General features: G+C 34.6%; 1 protein-coding gene across 1 annotated transcript in view; it reads left to right on the top strand.

The window, feature by feature from the left end:
* Positions 1–15,838: 15,838 nt before the first annotated feature.
* The window catches only part of LOC127838982 (hemicentin-2-like), a 56,685-nt gene continuing 48,030 nt past the window's right edge, over positions 15,839–24,493 (top strand). Inside the window, exon 1 of the mRNA XM_052367126.1 lies at positions 15,839–16,056. The gene's annotated coding sequence lies outside the window, so the exon portion shown is untranslated. The remainder of the gene's footprint in view (positions 16,057–24,493) is intronic.

The raw sequence follows: 24,493 nt of genomic DNA, 5'->3' as shown, positions 1-24,493 counted from the left end.
AGCGGGTATATACGATTTTTATATGTGCTGAATTGTAAAATATTGATACAAATATGTTATAATAACACACAACATGCAAGAAAAATGATACATTTAAGACGAATTTCATAAAATACAGCAAATACAAATTAGCACCCCGAGCCGATTGTGACGAAGATAATTCGTAATTATTTTCCTACAATAACCGATGCATTCGTCTTTTTAGTAAGTGTTCGTGTGTCGTATGAATCGATATCGCTGCAGGAATTTCAAATGAACCGTTAAACTAAATTTAGATTCACATCGTACATGCATGATATACATGCTGGCGAATTCGGCTGTACAGCCTTTTTCGATTTCAGAATTGAATATCTGGCTTATTCAGCATTTTTCGACACATGTTCTTCTTAACTTTTATTTTAGTTTATATTGAATTATATGTATAATAAGTTTTTTACACATTTTATATTAATTAATAAATATTTGACAAGATCGTATATACCCGCTTTAATCATAAATGCCGACATAAATACACATGCCTTAAACTAACAGCAAAAAGGAGTAAGAGCATTGAATTCTTTGATTTTACAATAAATATGATTTTGTTAAAAAAATGTATGTAAGAAAAGGCTTGTTATGTTTTCACACGGTGAATGTTTAAAAATTGCTAATTAAAAAGCAAATTTCTGCAGTTTAGAGTGACGTATTGTTTTCTTTATAATCAACTTTGGTGAAAATGAAGAATAGCCATCATAAATCTAAACATTAGCTCTTAAGTGTAAAAGCTTTAAAACAGGATTACGCAAGCTAGACCTATCAAAATTGATTTTCTGGTTTCTTTAAATAATTGGGAAACAAATAAGTACACGGGCTTGGCCTTATTTTGTAAACATCAGATAGGAGTGGATTTCTCAAAGGGACATGCAGGAACAAAATGCTTTCATTTTATTACCTGATCACGATTTGAATGTGTAGGTGTCTACCAGTGGTTTTTATAGCACATGACTCAATATTGTGAAAATGAGGGTTCAATTCCTTAAAGAGATAGTGATGAAGTTCCCCATTTTGAAATAAAATATATTGCGAAAACAAATAAAGCTAGTAAGTTAGGAACAGCTTCTTTATATAGCCACACGAGATTTACACCTGATTCTTACAAAAGTTTATGAACGGTCGATGATTATGACTTGCAGTGAAGGTTATCACGAATAATACTGCTAAAAATACAGTTGGAACATTTTTTTCAGTGAAAAATGTATGAAATAAAAACTACTCGTAAATATCGACATATATCTGCATACACATAATTTTTAGATATTGAGCCGATGCGTCAATGTATAAAGTCTACAGGGATAGGTCAGTTGTAAACGAATTCGAGAAACAGGTCCTGTGGGTTAAATGTTAAAAGTGGGTGCGCATGAAGTTGGTTATAATGGGTGTGCAATTTGCATCTACTAGAAGACTGTCAAAAAAGAGGCCAGGCCTGGGGGTCTCAAATTAACACTGAATATTCTTATTAGAAAAACGAAGTGACCTCGCACTAGAACGGCAGCAATATTCAAAACACAACGTACAATGACGTCAACGTTAAATGACGTCACATAATAGTGAAGTACTAGTTATTAAAGCGCTTGCTGATTTAAATGTGTGACTGTGGGTAACAATCCTATCACGTACTGAATTTTATTTGGTTTATTATAGATTGTCATGTAGATCTAATTGTAAAGATTACACACCTATCTACTTTTTTTTCAAAAGAGAGAAAATGTGAGAGAAGAAGGCAACGAGACGAACAACTTTACTCTGGTTTTAAATGTTAATAATTAATGACGGTTTTCACAATTGTGGACTTAAGCATACAACTGCTGGTGTTTTTTTCGTGTTTAACAAGAGAGAACGACAAGAATTTAAGTTGTGCGTTCAACCCAAAGGATGGAACACAAACGGGTGGATGTGACAGAGTGAAGGAAACCGAAAGGTCGATTTGAGAATGAACGGCTTAATAAAGGGATGATTGAGGCAAGGACCAGTGGAGTAGAAACGAGCCTAGCTATGCCAGGGAATTTCGTAAAAATTTAAGTATTTTGTTGAATTCCTTTGAATAATTTATGTGCATAAAACAAAATAATGGCTCTATGAAAAAAGTGCCATACAATTAATGATCAGCTCACGCTAAACATAGGTGAGATTGAGATATTTCATTGTAATGGTAATGGAGCTAGAACAAGGGAGATTATTCAATATTTGTAGCTTTGTTAGCGACCAGGAGTGGATGCCCTTAAACAAAATAAAAAAAGAGTATTATGATGTATGTTACTTAGTTTTCAATAAGAAAATCAACTAGCATATTATAAAATATCATGCAGAAAAAAACTTATTTGGGAATACTTTTTGTAGCTAATATTTTATTATAATATATATGGAATTAACAAAGAACTCCCATCAGATACTGTAAACCCCTGCTTATAATACTACTTGAAGGGGACCCATTATATTGGTCATTTCCTTTACTTTGTCAAAGAGGTAACTATGCGAGCAAACTTGCTAGCATGTAAACTGGAAGCAAATATGTGATGCGTTAAACCAGTAAAAACATATCTCAGTATTTGTTTATTAGCTTTCTTGCTATACTCAATAAACACTTAGTTTATTTTGTTAACTAGTCATTTACCAAAACATCTGTTACATGTTTTATCCAAGAATCTCAAGTCAAATGGTAATCTCAGAGACATAATGCTAGTTGCTGTAAGCTGTTAATGTAAAACATGACAGTTGGAACCCTGGATCAGTATTGGGTATTCAAAAATCTGCATTGGAGAAACTTAAGCTGTACTTGAAGGAAATTTTATTTTTTCTGTTAGAAATCCAATATTGTTAGCCTTAAGAAGTATTAACCATTTAGCAATAGTAAACCTGAGGCTTTCAACAAAGTTTGGGGTATGGTGGGCGGCAGTTTCCAGTCAATGACTTTAACTTTCACTGACCACCCAGTCTCGATGAAACTTTGAATATATCAAGCTTGCATAGAGACTTAGCTTTGGATTGTATTGGGGGGAGGGGGGAGGGGGGGAGAGGTCAAGATAATTGTTACTGAAAATAGAAAATCAGTTCCCACTCAATAACTAGTTTGGACAGAGATGTTGCAATGAAACTTTGTGTAGGTAACTTGCATAATTAATACAGCATGGGGTTGAACTTTGCACAAGTCATGTTATCTTCAAGGTCACGGTTACTAAAAATAGAATAACAGTAAACAGATTGTTTTGGGTCGAGGACTTTAATTTATAATGACCTTTCTTCATGAAACTTAGGGTAGATCAAGCTTACAAAGAGTCCTAGCTTTGGATTATATTTTGGGCGTGCCTGGTAAAGGTCACTAAAAATAAGGCATGACTTCAATGTCTTTTGTCTTCAGTTTGGGTAGAAGTATTGCACATAAGTTTTGTGTATATTTAGCTTATATGCAGACTCAGCTCATATTGCTTTTTGGGCTGGTCAGTTCATTGTAAAAGGTTACTTTTGCTAAAAAAGTGAAATGATTTCCGGTGAATAACTTGGGTCTGGATGTAGGTGCTGCACTGAAAATTTGTGTGTATTGTGCCTGTATGTATTGACCTAGAATGGGAGTCGATTAAGAGCCAGCTCTGTAAATGTCAAGGTCACTGTTACTTAAATATAAACCAGTCTTTGCTCAACAGTTGAGTTTGGATGGGGATGTTATACTGAATTTTGCATGTACGGCTTTGGATTCAATCTTGCACCAGTTCGGGAAAGATCAAGGTCACTGTTTGTAAAAACTGAAAAACTGCTTCCGCTCGAAAGCTTGATTTTTTATGTGGGTATTTTAAGGAGATTGTTTATTTTGATAGCTTACATACAAACCTAGAGTGAGATTGCATTTTGAAACAGATGAAGTTCAAGACGAATTCACTGTAACTTGAGCTTGGATGGAGGTATTGCGCTGAAATGTTGTGTTTAGGAAGCTTACATGCAGACCTGACTCTAGACTCCCTCTGCACAATTATTTTAATTACATAATAACTAAATTTTGGAAAATTTGGTGGTGTGGCCATGCCATGCTTCTTGTTACATGTTTAAAACATATACTGGTACGGTAGTCATTAACTGAATATTACATTGTGCTTGTATTAGCTGCCACTATGCCCTTTTAAAATAATTGCTCTTTAATACTAGTTTTGATAGCTGCATTGCCCTTTTTATATCATATTTTTGTATGCCTATATTTTATAACAGATTGCCTATTGAATATTCTTATTCTTATAAATGTTTTTGAATACAACTCTGTAATACGATTGTTTTTCTGTATCATGATTGCTCTTGAAATGATTTCACTGTTAGCTTTAATTCTTTAATATCAATACACCACTTTAATAACTTAGTTTAAGTGCAAACCTTGTTGATGTTCTTGAACGGTCTTGTTTCAAAACTAGACTAGATATCTGTGTCATATTTCATCCTCCACTAGAGGAAATGTCCCATCTAGTGACTCACTCAGTGTTGCACATTGCTTTATAGGTGACCACAAAATCAAATTAGGCCCGCTATCAAGTTAATGCTATGAATTACCTTCTAAGTGATTGGAGACACCTGATCTGGCATGGGGTTGAATACGATGAGCTGGGTTAGCGTATCATCCAAGGATATTAGTCCCATTGTTGTTCAGTTGTGACTCATTTAGGAAATGGTAATATCATATAGAGTAATTTAAGGGCAATTGTTAAATCGTATCAAATTTGCTTAGAGGGAAAGATTTTACTATCAAATTAGCACAGAGTTTAAGGTTTTATGTAATACATAGTTGTGGTTAGTATTCAGCAAAACTTGTCTGGGTCTGTACGTAAACCAGCTAACCAAATAAGCATCCCAGTCAGTAAAGACACATATTTTTATAATTAATTAATTGTGGTAACCAAAAGGACTACCAAAAGATACCTCACAAAAACATTTTTATATGGGTAATTAATTTATTGTGGTAACCAATAGCACTTATAAATTTTCCAAAAGAATACCACACAAAAGCGTTTTTTAAATTAATTAAACTATGTGAAAGCAGTTATTCTACATTTTAAAGAACCTGTCTCACAACTGACTTCTTGTTACACACATTGACCGTGAATATTTCAAGTTTGAAGTGATCACCAAGGTTAATTTCCCTGAAACTCAACTCAAAGTGTCAGAAAAAGGTAGTATCCCTAAAAGTGACAAGAAAGGGTAATTAACCTTGTTATGACTATGAAATGTAATGTTATATTCAATTAAGTGTGATTTGAGGGTAATATCCCTTAATATGTCAGTGATTGGTACTATCCCTAATTAAAGGGGCCTTTTCACAGATTTTGGCATTTTTTAACTTATTCATTAAATGCTTTATATCGATAAATTAATGTAAACATTGGATCGTAAAAGCTCTAGTAAAAAATCAAGAATAAAATTTAAAAAAGGAAAAGAACATTGCCCGGCCCAGGTTTCGAACCAGTGACCCCTGGAGTCCTGTCAGAGTCCTGAAGTAAAAACGCTTTAGCCTACTGAGCTATTCCGCCGAGTACATATTCATGACGTATTTTATACCTTATATAAGCAATCTTCGTAGTTTCACAAAATTTAACGACAAAAACAGAACTCTCCAAATTATTCAATCGTTTCGCGTTGCAACGCTTTATAATTTTTAGGTTTTAAAATCGTCAAAAGATGCATATAATGGCTATATTAGACCATGGTAAATGTTCAGTATTACTGTTTCCTCACAAATATCATAACTAAAACGAAAATTTGCGAATCTGAAACAACTTTTTTCAATTTTGTCAATTTACCAAAGCGTGAAAAGATCCCTTTAAATGGCTGTGAAAGGTAATTTCCCATAAGTATGATTTAAGGGTAAAATCCTTTGGGATCACAGTGAAATGTTATATATATATGGACCTTTCAAATGATGGTATGAGAGGTCATGTTCATTTAAATGACAGTTAAAGGTAATATCCCTTGAATTGACACTAAAAGGTAATATTCCATAAAATGGCAGGGAAAGGTTATATCGAGGGCTGTTGTGCTAAGCCATCAGCATACCACAATATATGCTGATGTTTAGCCTGTTAGCCGTGTTGTTTACAGATACAATCATGATATTTTAAAGAATGTATGTTAACGAAGATTATAAGTTTATGGCTCTGTGAATGACTGTATTCCTTGATTGACAGTGAAGGGGCATGGCCCTTAAAATGACAGTGAAGAGTGATGTCCCCTTCTGTGACTATGCTTTGATCTGATATTATTGAATGGCATTTTCAAACTATGTCTAAATCTATAAACAATTGCTTTAAGCCCTTTCCCGCTCAGAAACAAAGTAAAATGGCTATGTGCAAACAGCATAAAACCAGAACAGGTTTTATGCTGTTTGCTAGTATCTAAGGGTTATGGAAATGAGGCCTTTAAACTTGTATATAGTAAGAAAGGTCTTTAACTAAATGTAACTTTCTAAGGGACTACAAATTATCAAAATATGTTTCTAAGTTGTAAAGTGATAAGTGACAGTAAATGAACATTTCCCTTTAACTGAGTATGGTAAAGCCCTTTTAATTATTTTGATATAATGAAGCCCTTAAACACATAGAAATGACCAATACATGACCTTCCTGTTTGACTAAAGCGTGAATGACTTAAACATGGTCACTTAAATTGCGACAATGAAAACAAAAGCCAAAGCAGATTGCATGATGTCTTCTGTCAGTTCTTTGTTATACATATGAGTCGCACTCTGTGAAAAAGGGGTTTAATAAATGTATGAAAAGTGTCGTCCCAGATTAGCCTGTGCAGTCTGCACAGGCTAATCAGGGAAGACACTTCGCCAACACTTGATAACTGTCAAGATGAGTCTGTCTTGAAATGAAAATTTCAATAAAAGCAAAAAAATATCGTCCCTGATTAGCCTGTGCAGACTGCACAGGCTAATCTGGGACGACACTTACGCACATGCATTAAATCCCCTTTTCACAGAGCACAGCACATATGTATATGTAATTTGTTATTGGTTGATAAAACTTATGTTGCATTGTTATGTGGACTGGCTTAACAAACAAACACTTTGGGTGTTTTTCATTAGTTTTAAAAAGAAAATCATTTGGATGTTATTATTTTGAGGTTTTAAATTATTTATAAGGTAAGTGTTTTGTTAAAGGCTGTGTCTTAATTTTGCTTGAAAAAGTATCATTCTGTGAACTTCTTTCAGTGCTTTTTACCCAGATGATGGTTTCACATAGTGTTCGCTATCAAAGGTCAATCAGTGAGTAAGTATTTTTTCAAAAGTTTGAGCATGCAGTCAGGCCCTTTAAAAAGGGAAAAATTATGTTGATTTTACTAAAATTGGAAATTTTGCGGGATGTTTTTTTATTTGCCATCAAATATTATAATTGAGAATATAAGTGTTGTTTATATTTAATTTGATAATGTTCAACTAACAGAGTTTAGGCAGTTGATCTGAGTTTTGTGATTTATTCTTCTTTTTTTTCGTTTCTTTTTTAGCTCACCTGATTGCTCAGGTGAGCTTTTGTGACCGGTCTTTGTCCGTCGTATGTCCGTCCGTCCGTCCATTGACATTTGCTCGTAAACACTCTAGAGGCCACATTTCTTGTCCCATCTTTATGAAACTTGGTCAGAAGCTTTGTCCCAATGAAATCTCGGCCGAGTTCAAAACTGGGTTTTTCCGGGTCAAAAACTAGGTCACTAGATATAAAAGAAAAACCTTGTAAACACTGTAGAAGTCACATTTCATGCCCAATCTTCATGTAACTTTGTCAAAATGTTTGTCTTATTGATATCTTCGTTCAAAAGTGGTTCCGATCCGTTAAAAAACATGGCCGCCAGTGGGCGGGGCAGTTTTCCTTATTTGGCTATAGAGAAACCTTGTAAACACTCTAGAAGTCACAATTTTTGCCAAATCATCATGAAAGTTGATCAAAACATTGGTTCAATTGATGTCTCGGACGAGTTTGAAAATGGTCGAGATCGGTGCAAAAAAAATGACCGCCAGTGGGCGGGGCATTTTCCTCTATATGTATATGGTGGCAGTTTTCCCTATTTGGCTATAGAGAAACCTTGCGAACACTCTAGAAGTCACAATTTTTGCCCAATCATCATGAAAGTTGGTCAAAACATTGGTTTTATTGATATCTCGGACGAGTTTGAAAATGGTCGGGATCGGTGAAAAAACATGGCCGCCAGTGGGCGGGGCATTTTTCTCTATATGTACATAGTGAAAACATGTGAACACAGTAGAAGTCACATTTTTGGCCCAATTTTCATGAAATTTGCTCAGAACATTTGTTTCCTTGATACGAGAGTTGAGTTAAAAAATGGTTCCGGTCAGTTGAATAACATGGCTGCTGGGAGGGGGGCAGTTTTCTCATTATGCCCCCCCCCCCCCCCCTTTTGAAGAAGAGGGGGTATATTGTTTTGCTCATGTCGGTCCGTCCGACCACCAGATGGTTTCCGGATGATAACTCAAGAGCGTTTATGCCAAGGATCATGAAACTTCATAGGTACATTGATCATGACTCGCAGATGACCCTTATTGATTTTTAGGTCACTAGGTCAAAGGTCAAGGTCACGGTGACCCGAAATATTAAAATGGTTTCTGGATGATAACTCAAGAACGCTTATGCCTAGGATCATGAAACTTCATAGGTACAATGATCATGGCTTGCAGATGACCCCTATTGATTTTCAGGTCACTAGGACAAAGGTCAAGGTCACAGTGACCTGAAATAGTAAAATGGTTTCTGGATGATAACTCAAGAACGCTTATGCCTAGGTCCATGAAACTTCATAGGTATATTGATAATAACTCGCAGATGACCCCTATTGATTATCAGGTCACTAGGTCAAAGGTCAAGGTCACAGTGCCAAAAAACGTATTCACACAATGGCTGTCAAGGTCAGGGTGACTTAACTTAGAACAATGGTTTTCGGATGATAACTCAAGAATGCTTACGCCTAGGATCATGAAACTTCATAGGTACATTGATCATGACTATCAGATGAAATAATGATGAAACTTGACCAGAATGTTTGTATGGACAATATCTAGGTCAAGTTTGACATTTGGTAAAGATTGAATGAACCGACTCCTCTCAGGTGAGCGAACTAGGGCCATCTTGGCCCTCTTGTTTAAGAAATCTTCAGTAAGGACATTTTTATCCTCCGCCATTGGCGGAGGGATATTGTATTGGCATTGTCTGTCCGTCTGTCTTTCCGTCCGTCTGTCTTTTTGTCCTTCTCTCTGTCCGGCACTTTTGTGTCCGGAGCTATATCTTGGAAGTGCTTTGGCGGATTTCATTGAAACTTGGTGTGAGTATATATATGGATAAGAGGATGATGCACGCCAAATGGCATTGTACACCATTGGATAATAACAGAGTTATGGCCCTTCGTATCTTGAAAAAATGCTTTGAATGATGCACGTTGGCCTTGTCCATCCATCCAGATATATTTGTGTCCAGAAGTTTATTTGAGGGGGATATCAATTTAACGAATTTGCTTGTTGAAGTTATGTTGGCAAAAAAGGCTTTTAAACATTGCATAGGGGCCTTACCGTATATGTCCTTATTGACCCTCAGACCCTAATAGACGCGCAGGCCATCTTATCTGGGGTTCATTGGAATTAATCGGAACCATAAGATAAGATTTATTTAGCCAGTATTCCATTAAAGAGTGGCAAATTACATCTGAAAACATCATTTTTGCAGCCATTTTGTTTGCAACATGGTGACGCTGTAAATATGCTACCGTGCGAGTATACTACGTACATGTAGGTTACAAACCAACAATAATAATAATTAATTAAATAACTTGGTGATCGTGATCGCGTACAATCATTATGCATGTGATTTCTTAAAACAAAACGGAACGAGTACGCTGTTTCTGTAAAGCAATTACCAATTACATTGTTCATGATTGATTATATATTTTGTCGATGTAAATTCCTCGAGGACTGCTTGTAACTCGGGTGCTAGGCAGCAGTGAAAGGAGGTTGTCATGGGTGGCACGTGCACTTTACGCCGATGACGCCAACTGTATGGTATTGAGCATTCGGGTGTATTGTTTGTCACACTATAAATACTTCTCAACTAGACGCAGTGAATTCACAAAACACCGGGTCAAACTGGATTTAATGGTGAGCGTCTCTTAGTGGAGAAATATCTAAGTCTATGAAAAATAAAATGGGATCCACAGCTGATTTGCGTTAAATTGGACATCCCGATGTAGCGGGTCTGCAGCAGACTATGTCATACGATTGGATTAAACAATGTTATGAGCGGCTTTAATGAAAATGTTACACTGTTCAAATGTGAAGAATAGGCAATAGTGGTTCGTATTTAACGCGCAGGGGTCTTGAAAAAACACGTGCAGTGCGCGTCAATAAGGACATATACGGTATATCAGCCCCAAATTTGACCCTATCCACCAAAAAAACACTGGAATATCATGATCTACCACGGATTACCCTTTTTTAGCCAGCCATGATTGTTGGGCTAGGGAATAACCCATTTATGCCTAGCGTCTAGTAAAAAGGCAGGGGCATGATGCGGCGTCTCATCTGGGTCTAGCTGTTAACCCATATATGCCTAGCGTCTAGAAAAAAGACTTTGGCATGATGCGGCGTCTCAACTGGGTCGAGCAGTTTGCTTAAAGGAATTTCTGCAAGAAATATACTAAATATAGAAATAAATATAGTAGACATCCCTTATTTTGGAAATAAATTGATCCAATTTAGAAGGATGGGACAGTCCACTAGGCATAATGGGTTAAGTTACCCAGCCTGACCGGGCCAGGTATTAAGTTACCCAACCTCACCGGGCCAGGTATTAGGTTACCCAGTCTGAAAGGGTGTGTATAAGCCCCAATTAAACAATTAACATCAGGGTTGCTCCCAATTATCTGACTCAATTGAGCAGAAGAACATGTAAAGCAGTAAATCATGGCCCTTAGATTGCAGGGTGGTCTTAATAGAACAGCATGTATTAAATACGCCCCCATCACTACAGACCCAAAATTAGTTTTGTATTGAGTATAGTAAACTACTACCATTACCTGTATACTGTAGATATGTAGAAATAATAGTAATTGGTGGGTACCAAGTTAACCATTGTATACAAAATGACTGAAATTACCACAGCAACCGTTATGGTATATTATTGTGTCATGCTTTGTATCGGCTCATAAGATGAATGGTGTTAAATGTATTGTGGTATCATATTGTGGTATGAATGAATAATGTTTATTAAATTTGGCTAGCCTAAAAGTGGGTTTAAACCAAGAAAACTTTGCATTGATCATTTCAGATCAGTTACCCCAACTTTAATAACGTTTAGCTCCTCTAATCACCTGACAGTCCAGTGGGAGCTATAATCTCCTTTTTTTTAAATTATCATTTTAATAAACTTTGAATGAGTCCCTTTAAAGCTGATTTAAACTGCTCAAGTGAAACCAGTTCAAACAAACAAAAACAAAAGCAAAGACAGTGATTAAGAAAACTTTGTCCCTATAAATAATTCATTAGTATAAAGTTATTTTTGCTTATCTTAAGCATCACTATTGAATTAACAAAAATGTTTGTGAGTAGTTTTCTTCAATACATGAGTTTTTCAATAAATTATTACAAATTTCCTTGATCCATGGGTCATTACACTTCAAAGGCTTAAATTGAATGGGGGTCTGGTAATTATAGGGCTAGGTTTTGAGTCATCTTTTGTTTAAATTCACAAAATAAGAGGCTTGAATTTGCGGTTTATAATCACTTTTTCATACAAGAAATCTGTGGAACCGCCATATATTTAGATTAACAATGAGTAATAACGGTTTTAAGACTTAAACTTGTTACTGTTTTGTTATTCAAATTATAGTCAATTTGGTGCATTCAGATTTTATCACAATGATTTCTCAGTCAGTTGTCACTTTGATTCTGATATCACCATTTTACTTTTGTTGTTAAAAAACTGAAAAAAATGCAGTTTACTATTGGTAGGTTTTATGCAATTTAAACCAATATCAAAGTTCATTTTTACATACCCCTTGTTACTTGTTGACTATTGTTTTTGAAGGGTAACATTACTCAGTTACTTGCGCTATATGGATCTTTAAATTATTATTGTTTAATAAATACTGTTTTCAATTATATTTACTGATCTGTTTTTTTTATGCCCCCGAAGGAGGGCATAATTATAGTGATCGGACCGTCCGTCCTTCCGTCACACTTTGCGTTTAGGTTTCGCGTTTAGGTTTCGAAAAATGCTCATAACTTCTAGCTATGATCATTAAGATAGCAACTTGATATTTGGCATGCATGTGTATCTCATGGATCTGCACATTTTGAGTGGTTAAAGGTCAAGGTCAAAGTCATCCTTCAAGGTCAAAGGTCAAAAAAACAAAATCAAAGCGGTAAAGTAGGGTTCATTGTGTTTCTGACAAACACATCTCTTGTTTAAGTTGTAAATAATATGCATTCACTAAAATATGGTAACAAGCCCCTTTAAATGTTGGAAGATATTTTGTTTGTGAACCATAGTTGTTGTAAACCACAAAATTGTCAGTAGCCATATTAAAAGTGAGATTAAGCCATTAATTGTAATTGTATACCTGATGTATGGCCCTGTCTGTACATTGGTATAGTTTGTATGTATCATGTTACAGGATTGTTAAACAGACTCTTAAAATGAAGACTAACAAAATGAAAACTATGAAATTTTTGAATTTAACAATCAAGAAACCATTTGCACCTTTCTCTAGAATCAGAAAATAAAACGGGGCTTTATGCATGTGCGTGAAGTGTTAGCCTGTGTAGTCAGCGCAACCGCTATGTTATCCTTATCTGTAGGAATCCTGCATGTGACGTATTTTAGCCTTTTTCACTGTCCAGACAGGCATATTTCCAAATACTGTTAAATCATCATTTTTTGTTAGACATTAATATTTGTTGATTTTGTTGGTTGACTTATCAATGAATTTAACACAAAAACATTAGAAAATGACTAAAGTCGATTTTTTTATCAAAATCAGAAATCCATGAATTTACATGTCAACTAAAAGGTAATTTCTTTTTTAACTACAAATTTCATGAGACGGGTTATGAATTGCTTGACAGATATTTTACAACAACAACATTTATTAGCTTTTAAGCATTACAATTGCTTCTAAGCCAAATGCAAAAATACACAAGTGTTTTGATATGGATTCATAATAATTATGAAAATTAAGTTAAGGTAGACAAAGATTTGACTGATTCATAACATATTATATATTTCTTTAAGTTTAACATCAATAATAACAGTTTCTAATAAAAAATAATGAGATAAAGAGTAACAAAGATGGGTTAAAGCACATTAACGGTAAGTTGAGATATTCTTAAGATGCTTCCACCTCACTCACCCCAGGAAAACAACATTCCCCAATGATAAATGATAAAGTGGACAGGTTTCATCAGAGTCCACATCCAGATCTGAAGATAAAAGGGTATTTCTGGACAGGTGCGCTAATTAAGTGTACAGGACATTAATTGGTCAGTTATCTGATAATTGGTCACTCCAGTATACATGGGCAGATAAGTCCAGATAGCTAGGTCCTGAACAGGCACACGTGAGTCAGGGCAGAGACCATCCATGAAATGCTGCTGTACATGAGAAATTGTATAGTTTTGCAATACAAGTGTGTTTTTTAGGGGTCTAATTTGGGGCCAAAATTCAGCCACATTCCTTTCAAAAAGAATATAATTATATTCCCCAACTGACTGCCTTAAATTCCCAATTTAAGGCCACCCCCTCCCCAATTTTGAATAAAATAAAATGCATCATTTAGTTAAACCATTTTTGCCTAGCGTCCTGAAAAAAGGACATTGCAAACAGCGCAGACCCAGATGAGACGCCGCATAATGCAGCGTCTCATCAGGGTCTGCGCTGTTTGCTTAAATGAATTTCTGTAAGAAATATTCTAAATATAGAAATAAATATACTAGACATCCCTAATTTTGGAAATAAATTGATTCAATTTAGAAGGATGGGAGAGTCCACTAGGCATAAATGGGTTAATTTCCCTATAGAGCTCTATATAATGAACCTCAGTAAATATAAACATAATTTTTTTATTCTTCACCCTTCCCATGCGGCAACCGGATATATCTTTTAAAGATTTCAAGATTCTTTTAAACAGACTGACCAAATGGTGTGATGAAAATAAAATTATATCCGATTTCCAATTTGGTTACCAAAAAGGAAAGAGCACAGTCGACTGAATCTTTATATTGAACAGTATAATCAACAAAGTCTTAAACTCTGGTAAAAAATTATATCGCATTTTAATGGATTATGCTAAATGTTATGACAGTAAAACTCATTCATTACTATGGCGAAAGCTTCATTTGAAGCATTTGAATTTCATTTAAAGAATATAACTGAACTGTTGCAGTATTCATTTTATGTCCTCCTTTGAACAAGTGGGGCAATGTTTCTTTGAATCTGCCCACTGGTGATGTGGTTGATCTGTAAGTAGGAAATTTATTGTCCACTAGATATTTAGGAAATTCTGACTTTACAATCATGTTAGATATTTTGCTGGATACTTGGGAGGAAATGAAACTCTTACAGAGTTGAGGTCAACAGGGTAAAGGTCAAGGTCACAGAAGGTTGTAGAATGTAATTCATTCACTGCCCAATATCAAAAGAATACTTTGACTTACAATCCTCTAATTAGCTTTGCTTATTACTTGATGCCTATTGTTATTTTATTCACAGGTCAAGGCTTGTATTATGAATCTTTTTCTCATACATACTCTAGAAAATGCTTTGACCTTGGATAATCAAAATTGGTTTTGGAAGCAGACCTATTCTATAATCATCTATTGATATTTAATCAATCAAAATTTTAATTTCTGCTTTTCCTTACCTGGAGTAAAATACATTTAAACATTTGTGCAACTTCGATTGATTTATGATAAATTATGTATAGCCTTTTTAGTCTCCTCATGAAATACTTCAAAAATTGTGATTTTGCGGATACAATTCAAACATATAAAACAAACTTACATGAACTTACCTGTAATCACCTTACTTCGTGACGCAATATTTTACGTAAAACGGCATTTTTCATTTAGGTTTGTCTGTTGTTTGCACGATCTTGCATAATTATTTAAATTTGTATGTCTACAAATTCAATAACAAAACAAGTAAATTTGTGATAATATCTGTATCTCTTTAACATTCATGTTAAATTACACATGACAGCTGCATAATTAAAGACAAAGTAAACCTGGAAATACATGCATTTGTAACGATTTTAAATGTGATAAATTATAAATTACCTAAACGGATACCAAAAAATGTCCTTTTTCTGTAAAATGACAATATATGCTTGTAAATATTGTTATTAAACATCTAAAAATGAAAGACAATTTATTCACTGCAACTCTTATTTAAGACTTCACAGGCTAATGTGTGATGATACTTTGTGCCCCATTTTCATAGAGCATGTCTCATTCCTTTGCGGAATCTCAGGCAGCATGTTTCATCCACATAACTGGTCGAGCCGGTCTATTAGACGAGCTGGTCTAATAAAAGTGCTGGGCTGGTATCCATAAAGCTCCTAAGGGTAAACTTGAAGAAAATTCCTTAAATAATTAAAAAGTATTTTGCTCTTTCATTTTGGTGTCTTTTTTCATTATATTTGTCTATTTAAGTAAATTTTGCATAGAAGAACAGTATTTTGGCATTACAAAACTAAAATCATAATAATGTCAATAGAAAATTGAATTTTAAAATTTTCCCTTAAATCCAGCTTATGTAAAGAGTTGCCTAAGAAGCTTTATGAATACCAGCCCAGGCCTAAAGGACTATTAAAGACAGACCCTCTGCAGTGTACCATGAGTAACTCAGTCATGGTGTGGTAAGCCCAGCCCAGGGCAGCTAAGTCACATGTGATCACTACAGACTCCACCTACATACTACCCCTGCGGGCTGGCTGGCTGCCTGGTCATTATACCATAAGGACACTGGCTAATTGGATGTTATACCTCACTAGGTAAGTTACTACGTAAATATTTCTTTAAGTGTTAGCAATAATGTCTTAAGTGTTTTTATTCATATTTGATGTTAATAGTTGTTGATGTAAAGTATTTTAAGGCTGCTGAATTTTTTTAATGTTATAAATCTGTCAAAACAGTGGTTAATTGGATGTTATTCCTCACAAGGTAAGTTACCATTTAATATTTATTGTAGTGTTAGCTGTAATATCTCAAGTGTGTTTATTTATTTTTAATGTTATATTTACAATAATAGTTGTTGATATTAGGTAGAGTTTTGCCGTTGATTTAAATGTTTTGAATAAGATCCCATTAAAAAAAAAATTGTAGTGTTAGCTATAATATCTTAAGAGTAGTTGTTGATTTTAAATGATGTTGAAGTAAAGTAGTTTTATGCTGTGGATTTTAATGGTTTTACATCTCAGGTTTAATGTTACTTTAAGTCAGTTTGCGTTATTTATGTCAGCTCAATGACATAATACTAGTATCTTATGTTTTAATAGCTTATTTGAGTGTTTTGACTGTTTTTAATCTGAAAATAGTATTGGCTTTCTTAAAGGACAAGTCAAGCATTTTTATTACTGTATATGAAGAATTTATGTTTTTGTACTGAATGCTTTTCATTATTTATTATATTTTTTATTTTTTTATGTAGATTAAAAAATAGAAAACAGTTGTGAAGTGATTAGCCATTGCACTTCTTATTTAGATTTTGAGAATGACCGTTAGAAAAAAGCACAACATTATCAAAACGTCCTTTGTTTAAAATGTAAAAAAAGAAGTTAACATATACATAAAACGATTTAGCTGGATTTGTTACTATTTCTATAATATTGCTTCTGACATTTTAATAATGATGGATTTTCATAGATAACCTGAGATATATTTGACTTCATAATATGTAGCATGACAGATTCTAGTTCTTGATAAGTCATTTCTAATGTGAATAATCTAATCTGATGATTAACTTATGAGTTAATTGGATGTGATAGTCAACTAATAAGCTACAGTTTGTAATTTTTTGTTAATTTGGATGTAATATTATGTATAAACATGTATCATTATGGGTGGGTTATTGGGTCAATATTTTAATGCAATTTATTTCTTGGTATTAGGATGTGATACATTAATGGATTGTTATTTCTTAGTTATTGGAATGGGATGCAGTTGTGGATTGTTATGGATTGGTTATTTGAATGGAATGCATTTGTGGATTGTTATGGATCAGTTATTTGAATGGGATGCAGTTGTGGATTGTTATGGATTGGTTATTTGAATGGGATGCTGCAGTGCAGTTGTGGATTGTTATGGATTGGTTATTTGAATGGGATGCATTTGTGGATTGTTATGGATTGGTTATTTGAATGGGATGCAGTTGTGGATTGTTATGGATTGGTTATTTGAATGGGATGCAGTTGTGGATTGTTATGGATTGGTTATTTAAATGGGATGCAGTTGTGGATTCAGTTGTGTATTGTTATTAATTAGTTTTTGAATTGGGTGATGTTTTGGAAGACTATTTCATTTATTTGGATGGGGTAAAGTTGTGGATTTATTATACAGGTATGTATTGTTATTTTTTGAAGGGGATGCAATTGTTGATTATGATGTTTAGCAATTTGAATGGAATGCAACTATGTATTGTATATTCGTATTGTGATATTATACTGTTATGGAGTGCAATTTCTTGGTTACTTAGATTGTTTATGTATGTTAAGTGTTATTTCTTGTTCATTTGGATTTTATATTGGCGTGGAATAGTTCTTAATTCTCTGTGTTTGCATGAGAGTAAACCTATTCATTTCATATTCATGTTTCAAATGTTAAGGTCATTTTATAGGCCTCATTTCTGATTAAGGTGTGAACATTTCTCAGAGCAATAAATAACATATAGGAATTTGTGAACTGTGGAATACATCAGGAAACATTTCCAATAAATCTATCATTTTATCTTAATATTTACTGAAAATTTCAAATAATTAGATAAAATGTGCATAAACTTGCCTTGCTTTATCATAGTAGATAAACTGTTGATATGCAATGTCATTTATACTAATTTATGTTTATAAATGTATGTCAAATGAATTATGTGGTCAGTATAGGAAGTATAAGAAGACAATCAAATTCTTTTTATGTGCCATGCTTCGATGTACTGTATAATAAGCCTAGCCCTGAGAAAACCCGTGTTAATGCATTTGAGTAAAGTTTCATCCCAGATTAGCCTGTGCAGTTAGTAACTGCAGATAAGCCTGTGCAGTTAGTAACTGCAGATAAGCCTGTGCAGTTAGTAACTGCAGATAAGCCTGTGTAGTTAGTAACTGCAGATAAGCCTGTGCAGTTAGTAACTACAGATTAGCCTGTGTAGTTAGTAACTGCAGATTAGCCTGTGTAGTTAGAAACTGCAGATAAGCCTGTGCAGTTAGAAACTGCAGATTAGCCTGTGTAGTTAGTAACTGCAGATTAGCCTGTGCATTTAGAAACTGCAGATTAGCCTGTGTAGTTAGAAACTGCAGATTAGCCTGTGTAGTTAGAAACTGCAGATTAGCCTGTGTAGTTAGTAACTGCAGATTAGCCTGTGCATTTAGAAACTGCAGATTAGCCTGTGTAGTTAGTAACTGCAGATAAGCCTGTGCAGTTAGTAACTGCAGATAAGCCTGTGCAGTTAGTAACTGCAGATTAGCCTGTGCATTTAGAAACTGCAGATTAGCCTGTGTAGTTAGAAACTGCAGATTAGCCTGTGTAGTTAGAAACTGCAGATTAGCCTGTGTAGTTAGTAACTGCAGATTAGCCTGTGTAGTTAGTAACTGCAGATTAGCCTGTGTAGTTAGTAACTGCAGATTAGCCTGTGTAGTTAGTAACTGCAGATTAGCCTGTGTAGTTAGTAACTGCAGATTAGCCTGTGTAGTTAGTAACTGCAGATTAGCCTGTGCATTTAGAAACTGCAGATTAGCCTGTGTAGTTAGTAACTGCAGATTAGCCTGTGTAGTTAGAAACTGCAGATTAGCCTGTGTAGTTAGTAACTGCAGATTAGCCTGTGTAGTTAGTAACTGCAGATTAGCCTGTGTAGTTAGTAACTGCAGATTAGCCTGTGTAGTTAGTAACTGCAGATTAGCCTGTGTAGTTAGTAACTGCAGATTAGCCTGTGTAGTTAGTAACTGCAGATTAGCCTGTGCATTTAGAAACTGCAGATTAGCCTGTGCAGTTAGTAACTGCAGATTAGCCTGTGCAGTTAGAAACTGCAGATTAGCCTGTGTAGTTAGTAACTGCAGATTAGCCTGTGTAGCCTGTTAGTAACTGCAGATTAGCCTGTGTAGTTAGTAACTGCAGATTAGCCTGTGTAGTTAGTAACTGCAGATTAGCCTGTGTAGTTAGTAACTGCAGATTAGCCTGTGTAGTTAGTAACTGCAGATTAGCCTGTGCATTTAGAAACTGCAGATTAGCCTGTGCAGTTAGTAACAGGATTTTTGCTAAGAGGTCACTTCCTTTAAATAAAAAAACAACATAAAAGTGGTAAGTGTTGTCCTTGATTAGCCTGTGCGGACAGCGTTGAGACCAGTTTTCAGAGAACAAAGGCTCAATACATCATTCTTCAGTCAATTCTAAGAAACATTGTAACACATTATCATTATATGGAGGCAGCATACCATGTTCAAGGTGTGTGTTCCTAGTTCTTAGCTCATTAGGTCACACTAATAGGTAAAAGGTTCAATGAGAGTTATAAAGTTTGTCAATTTTGATTATTTTTTCTCAGGCAATTACAAAATATTTTTGCTACATTTAATGATCACTGTATGTGAGACAGTGTCTTTCACAAAACACTTGTGTCCTTAGCTCAAAGGTCAAGGTCGCATATGGGAATGTTACAGCTTGTCAGGACTCTGCAACGGATTTTTTAATAACTTGCTACGATTGGTCTCCTTTTGCAGACAGCTTATTACATCTTTATTCCCACGTCAAGGTCACAAGGGTCAAACATCAAATGGTTACATAAAGACATAATTAACCCTTTACCCTTTATAATTGCATTTTGACGCATTTGAAATCCTTTAGAAAATCAGCCATTTTCACTTTGCTTCTGATGTTGAAGGGGTTAAAGTTGGATTTCACAAGCCAAAAAAATTAAAAATAATGAATATTTTGAACTTCGTAATTGTTTCTGTGTTGTAGTAGAATAACACCAAGTATCCATTCAGTTGTCTTCAGACTTGTACTGAGATTTTGGAATACAGCTTTTAGCTCCCAGTTTGAATTTTCTGCTGTAGTCTATACTGCAAGAATCAGTATTATTCGTTTGACATTAAATAAAGGGGCCTTTTCATGTTTTGGTAAATTGACAAAATTGAAAAAAAAATGTTTCATATTCGCAAATTTTCGTTGTAGTGATGACATTTGTGAGGAAACAGTAATACTGAACATGTACCATGCTCTAAAATATCAATTATATGGATTTCAAAACCTGAACATTATAAAGCATTGCAATGCGTAACTATTGAATAATTTTGAGAGTTCTGTTGTTGCCGTATATAAATTGTAATACTATGGGGAAAACTTATATCAGGGCTCGTGCTAGGGGGCGACGTGAGCAACTAAGTCGCTTTCTTACGCCAAACATCGCCTAAAATTTAAGAAATTGTAGATAAAAAGCGACTTCCAGTCTCCCTCTGATCGGAATTTGTTTACATCCGGTTTTCTTGATGTCAAGGTCTGACTCAATTTTCCAATACACACTGTCGCAGCCCGGAGCGTGTCGCGACAGGTAATTTGAGGTAAACCCCGCCCCGATTCTCCCAACCTCCGAACTTATCTAATCGGCAATCGATATTGGTCAAGTCAGCATTCAAGTCACATGGTAGCTGGCCAATGAACATTGAGTTCGCTCACACATTATATTGGGTCATTCATGCGCAGACACTGTATACTTGGAAATACACAGTTGATATTGTCGTCTGCCAACACTATAGCGGCCGATGGCAAACGTCATATTTAAAGATAAACAAATAAAAAGGAGCCTTATAAACAATAAAAAAATTATTTCTAAGTTGATCACTTAACATTTCTACCGACTATCTATCTGAATTAACAAAAAAAAAATTTAACTTATTCATTAAATGCTTTATATTGATAAATGTAAACATTGGATCATAAAAGCTCCAGTAAAAAATCAAGAAAAAAATTAAAAAAAGGAAAAGAACATTGCCCGGAGCAGGTTTCGAACCAGTGACCCCTGGAGTCCTGCCAGAGTCCTGAAGTAAAAACGCTTTAGCCTACTGAGCTATTCCGCCGAGTACACATTCTTGACGTATTTTATACCTTATATAAGCAATCTTCGTAGTTTCACAAAATTTAACGACAAAAACAGAACTCTCCAAATTATTCAATCGTTTCGCGTTGCAACGCTTTATAATTTTTAGGTTTTAAAATCGTCAAAAGATGCATATAATGGCTATATTAGAGCATGGTTAATGTTCAGTATTACTGTTTCCTCACAAATATCATAACTAAAACAAAAACTTACGAATCTGAAACAACTTTTTTCAATTTTGTCAATTTACCAAAGCGTGAAAAGATCCCTTTAAATTGTATATTAATTACGTATTTGCTAGGTTTCCTATTTTCATTTTTTTGCTGTCAAACGATATGCAAAATTTGTTTCATGTGCGTAACGCGTACAATTTTTCGGACTGTTGTTTTCAGATACATTATTTTTTCGTTGATTATAATTTAATTTCGAAGTTCTTTAAAGAAGAAATAGAATGAAGAATACAGATGGGGTGATGCGGACGGTGTGGTTTATCATATTTCGAATTGTATTAACATGAAATTGCAATTGGAAAGACTATAAAAAATAACAAATAATTATTAAGAAAGCATATGTTAAATGTCATATTAAAAACATAAATATTTATCTGGTCTGACAGTTTTATTAAGCTTATGTTATCTACTGCCTCATAAACATATTATCTTTGAAATACTTTAGTCTGTATAATATTATATTTACATCAAAATGAATTGAATATAGAGCTAGTAACATTTTAGTTATTTATCTGTCGTGTCTATTATTACTTGGTTAATTAGAACTGCTGGACAAATTAAGATACACAAAAGAAATATAATTATGTGTACTACAGTGGTATACTTCAATAATGTGATACACATATATGTGTTTTGTAACGCCCTACATGCAAACCCTTGTGTTCGAGTGTCTCCACTTCTCCCTAGAGTCTCCTCACTTCTCCCTAAATCAGTGTCCAGGGAGAAGTCACTTCTCCCTAAAATTTGAGCCAAGCATGAGCCCTGCTTATATACCGGTAAAGCATAAAATTAATTGCTCATGCAATGAGCACGGATGGCCGAGTGGTCTAAGTGATTATATTTTTACTGCAGGGGTCAGTGTTTCGAGCCCAGTTGAGGGATATTTTTTTCTTTCTTTAATTTTATTCTTGCTTTTTTAATGGAGCTTTTTATATCCTATGTTAACATTTAGCAATATAAAGCATTTAATGACAAACATCAATACATGCCAAAATCTGTGAAAAGGCCCCTTTAAATTTCCAAGAAAATTCGATCTTTTGCCTTTACCCTTCCAACATCTAAACTATCACATTCTATTATTTTTATTCAATATTTACTGTTTATATATTATGAGAAATGAAGACAGAAAACAGAGAGTGCTCATTAAATATTTACTCTACAGTTCTTTATATGCGTTGAGTGAAGAGCATTGGAACTTAGAAAAGCTGGGAAGGATATGTAAACATTTACATCATCTTCTTGGAACATTTATTTTCTTGTCTGAAACTTAAAATAGTTTACGAAAACACATTCCAGTTGTCTTGGCAAGCACATATAATTGCTGTTTTAACCCTTTCCCACTAAGAAGCAAAGTAAAAAAGGCTATGTGCAAACAGCATAAAACCAGAACAGCCTGCGAGTAACTTGCAGTCTGGTCAGGTTTTATGCTGTTTGCTGCTCATCAGTTTCTAAGGTTTTGAAATGAAGCCTTAAAAACTTGAATCTAGTAAGAAAGGTCTGTAATTAAATTTAACTTTCCAAGGGACTGCAAATGCATCAAAATACGTATCTAAGTGGTAAAGGGTAAATGTTCAAAACAGCTCTCACAAGCTGACTTCTAGTTCCTCAGTAAAGGCAGCTGATTAATGTTAAAAATTAGCAAATCTTATTTGAGCACCACACTGGAAAAAGGTGCTTTATGCCTGTGCGTAAAGAAATTTCCCAAATTAGCCTGTGCAGTCTGCCAAGATTGTTCAGGGATGATAATTTCCAACTAGACTGTATTTTCGTTTAGAAGTGAACTGCTTTAAACGAAAAATTCTATGAAAGTAATAGGTAATGTCCCTGATCAGCCTGTGTGGACTGCACAGGCTAATCTGGGACAACACTTTACAACATGCATTAAGCCCTGTTTTCCCAGAGCGCTGCTTGTTTGTATTCTGGGTAGATGCAATTTTCATATCAGGTTATATTTTTGTATTGCATATTGTTGAACATCAAGTCTGCACCATGCAAAGCCAGTAGATCAGGTGATATTTTGTACTTGTGTACATCAAAATAAAAATGCGCAGAGTATAGTCATAAATCACATAAGCATTACTGTATCTGCATTAACACACAAGGTATTGCTTTAATTGCAATTTTTACCTTCAAAAGTTGACATAATGATATAAAGATATTTGTGTGATTTTAATTCAAGATTTATTCTTTTGTGGCATTAAAAATTATTTGTTGTTGATTTTTTTTCATTTCAAATATAAATATGAGCCTCTGTGAAAAGGGGGCTTAATGCATGTGCATAAAGTGTCGTTCCTGATTAGCCTATGCTTGACGCACAGGCTAATCAGGGATGACATTTCCACGTAAACTTGATTTTTGCTAACAAGAGACTTTCTTGAAACGAAAAATATCATAAAAGCGGAAAATGTCGTCCCTGTGTACATGCATTAGACAGAGCATGACCCATATACATTTAAATTGTATTACATGCATTTTGAATAGGACAAACATGCAGTTTCTTGGAAATTTAGGGGTTTTACTGTTATTGTAATGTTGCACATTTACTGGATTTTACTCTGTGTAATAAATAAATTTATCATTATTTTCAAAGAAAACCCGAGGTATTGTCATGGCCAGCTCGTCCGCCGTGCTAAAACCTTAACATTGGCTCTGAAATCAAAGTGCTTCAACCTACTACTTTGAAACTTCATATAAAGCTGCACCTTGATGAGTTCTACACGCCACAACCATTTTTGAGTCATAAGGTCAAAGGTCAAGGTCATTGTGACATCTATAAAAAATATTTAAAATAAATAAATTCTTCTGACAAGGTTTCATTTTTTCAAAACTGCACCCGCAGCCGAGCGTTGGCACCGCTTATAATGCGGTGCTCTTGTTTACTGGTACTTTTAGCTATAATTACAG

Source organism: Dreissena polymorpha, chromosome 7 (genome assembly GCF_020536995.1).
Source record: "Dreissena polymorpha isolate Duluth1 chromosome 7, UMN_Dpol_1.0, whole genome shotgun sequence".
In the NCBI taxonomy this organism is placed as follows: Eukaryota; Metazoa; Mollusca; class Bivalvia; order Myida; family Dreissenidae; genus Dreissena; species Dreissena polymorpha.
The sequence above is the reverse complement of the archived record's forward strand: the minus strand, read 5'-3'. Positions and strand labels throughout refer to the sequence as shown.